This window comes from Otolemur garnettii, unplaced genomic scaffold, assembly GCF_000181295.1.
Source record: "Otolemur garnettii isolate 467f Iridium unplaced genomic scaffold, OtoGar3 scaffold00191, whole genome shotgun sequence".
NCBI classification, from domain to species: domain Eukaryota; kingdom Metazoa; phylum Chordata; class Mammalia; order Primates; family Galagidae; genus Otolemur; species Otolemur garnettii.
In genome coordinates, this window is record NW_003852586.1 from 2,172,435 (window position 1) to 2,176,167 (window position 3,733).

Genomic DNA, 3,733 nt, shown 5'->3' on the forward strand with positions numbered 1-3,733 from the left:
CCGGGCTGGGGATTCGAACCCGCCACCTTAGGTGTACGTGGCTGGCGCCTTAGCCGGTTGAGCTATAGGCGCCGAGCCGAATTTCTCATTCTTTTCACAGAAGTCTTTTGTTTCATTTCTCCCATAACGCTGGAACAGAAACTTTTCTTCCTTTACAATTATTTAAAAATAGGATAATCATCATTTTTATGAACCTAAAATTGCTGTGTTTACCAATAGACAGTAAAAATGAAAGGAATAAAATAATTATGTGAAAAATAGTTAAATCAAATGTCAGTGGTTTCTAATTGTCCTTAACCTGTGAGTGAGGGACGTGCACAGTGTTCACAGTGGTGCAGGGTGATGAGAGCCTGGCTCTCTGTAGTAGGAAGTCCACAGTCACTCACGTCTCACAACGCATTTTTTCTAGACTCAGCACGACTCAAAACGTAAAAACATTGATTCTAGGAAAATTACAGAAAGAGTTTCTAACCAAATAATCTATACATATCATCTTGTAATTGACACATTTTTGTAGAAAAGAGAACTTATATAGAGGCACAGCTGTTGTTGTTTGATCATTCATCTAAACATGAATTAATTACATCAATCTTTTTCTACAACTCATATAAGAAAATATTGGTTTCCACTGCATAGTGAGTACCACTAAAAACACCTGGCCAAAAAGGCAGATGTCCAATATAAAAACTGAGGGAGGATGTAGACAGGCAAGTAAAGTAAAAATCAACAATAACATAAAGAGGACAAAAGACACTGAGGTTCAGGAAAATAGAAATCATGTCAGTACATTTTATCCTGGAGAAAAATTGCAACCTCTAAAAACCGGATAAAACTATTTTTCTTGGGCAATGTGGAATCACATTGCAAATAAATAGTAAGTGTGCTGAGACAGGGACAGGCACAAACTGTTATCACAGACAGCACAGCCCCTACCACCCTGCTCAAAGGCAGATGTGGTGACAGAACAAGGTAGGACAGGTTGAAACCAAAATATGGAAGATGTGGGCACTTACAGCCTTGCAGCTCATATACTTTATTTATAACATGTCAGCGTGCTAAAAGAAACTCCCAGCTACACCAGGGAACTTCTAAAAGGCATCTTATAAAGTAAGGAAAGAGAAGGATTCCCAGTTTTAAAAAATCACTGCCCCTTTCCATGAAATAACATGAAAATTATTTCCCTGCCTTAATCAGCTTAACAGAATAGTAAGAATTAACAGAATAATAATTATTTAAGTCTCATCTCTCACAGACTTGGAGTGAGCTGGGCTCAGCTGTGTGATTAAGCTGATGCTAAAATAAAGAAATGAGAGGGGCTGCTCTCCTGCCCAGGAAACACCCTCTGCTCTTTCTGTGAAGAAGAGCTTTCCCTTTCTCTGGGTACAACTTGCTTCTGCTTCACACTGTTAACTTGTTCTTGGATTCTTTCTCACACATAGTTGAGGACTCACTTGGACTCAGAGTGGATCCAGCATTGGGAACCATGATCTGTACCAATATCATTTCACACTGATGTTCTACAGGAAGAAATATGCCATGCAGAGATCATCACACATGAGCACATGCATGAGCAGGATGATCTCGCCTGCTCTGTGGCTGTTGTTCATGACCACACATGCCTCTAAGAGGTGCATCACTGTCACCATTAAGAAAAAAGGCTGGATCGCCACGTGTAGCACAGTGGTTAGAGTGCCAGCCACATACACCAAAGTTGGCAGGTTTAGATCTGGCCAGGGACAGCTAACCCAAGAGTTTGAGGTTGCTGTGAGCTGTGTTGCCATAGCACTCTACCCAGGGCAACATGGTGAGACTCTGCCTCAAAAAAAAAAAAAAAAAGAAAGAAAGAAAGAAAAAGTAAAAGACAAAAGACCTATTGTACTTCATGTCACTGAGTGATCTCCTTGTCACATTTCTAAATAAATAATTATAATAAAACTACAATAAAAATGAAGTCTCAAGTAAAATAAAGTATATGTAAACTTATATAAGAAACAATGGGAAAGAATGCAAAGAATTCCAATGTTAATTTTGGACATTGTTAATGTTAATGTTAATTTGGACAATGTTAATTTTTACTGTATGTTTTTTCTGTAGTATTTGACTTATCACAATAATATTTTTATGTATTCATTTAATGGTACAAAATTTAATTTATGAAACAAATACATCAGTTCAAGTCAGAAAGATCTAAGATTTATTATCATATTAGTTCATTAGTGTGACTCAATGAACTGTCATACCATCTGTTTCTGTCATACCATCTCTTGTTATCTTTTATTTAGGGCCTGTTTTTAAGACATTTATTTCATGATGAAATGTCTACTATTAAAGATATTACATTATTTTTGACAATTTCAACAACTGCAGAAATCTAAATTCACACAACCTTTTGATTTTGGTTTTATGTCATATTTAGTACAGTTACAGTAGCTTAGTGACCTCTAGTGTCCACTTCAAAAAGTACTATTTGTGGTGATTTTTTACATAGCCCAGATATTTTTACTACTATCCAATGAAGACATATCCATCCCTTTGAACTTTGTCCAGCACTGCAGCTGTCTCAACAAAGAGAATGGAGAGAAAGTGATGCAGCTTAACTTCCCAGGCTCTGCAAGAAATGACAGCACGTCCTCTCTCTGCCTCTGTATCTGCCTCTGAGCTTTTCTGTCTGTCTCTTCCCTCTCACTACAACTCCCACCTTGCGGACTCAGTCCAGAGCCCTGTTCTGAAACTGAAATTCCTGCAATAAAAGGCCACATGTGGGAGAGACAAATAGGTATGCCTGAGACATGCTGGCTCTTCCAACCATCCCACTGTTTGAGTCTTTTGTGCCATCTCTAGATGCTGAGTGAGATTTCCAGATGATCACAGCCTCAGCCTCCACAAGAAAGTCACCTCCTTAGAGACCCTGCAGAGGAAACACACAGCGGAGCCCAGCTGACTCCAAGTCTGTGAGAGATGAGACTTAAATAATTATTGTTCTGTTAAGGCCTTACATTTAAAGATGATTTGTTATGCAGTAGGAGCAATATTTCTACATTTTTAAATATATATTTGTAATAAAAACATATATAATATATTATCTACCTAAAATGTAAACTATAAAATTATGTTTTAAGAATGACTGTAAGCCAGATAAAAGAATTATCACAGCACTGTTGAAATGACAGTGTCTATACTAGAATAAGCTAACTCCCAGGCACTTTAAAGGATAAAGTCATTAATGTTAGAAAGCACCCTACACAGTTGCATGTGTAACAAAATCTAACTTACACTAATTATTATCATTATTGAACAGAAAAATTTTCAAAATAATTTAATTGGTAGAATTCTGATGTGCAGACAATTGGTCCCAGACTTTTTTTGGGGGGGGGGATATTTTGTATACTTGATGTTATTTCAGTGATTGATAGAGGTCTTTTTAAAATTTCTACTTCTTTCTGGTATAGTCTAGGAAGGTGGTGTGCTTTTGAGTATTGATCCATATCCTTCAGATTTTCATATTTCTGAGAATAGAGTTTTCTGTAGTAATCATTGAGGATTTTTTGAATTTCTGAAGTGTCTGTTGTTATTTCTCCTTTACAGTTTCTGATTGACATTAGGGATTTTACTTTTCTGTATCTGGTTAGGTTAGCAAAAGGCTTATAAATTCTATTAAACTTTTCAAAAACAAACATTTGTTGCATTCATCTTCTGAATAATTCTTTTGTTTTCAATTTTATCTAATTCAGCC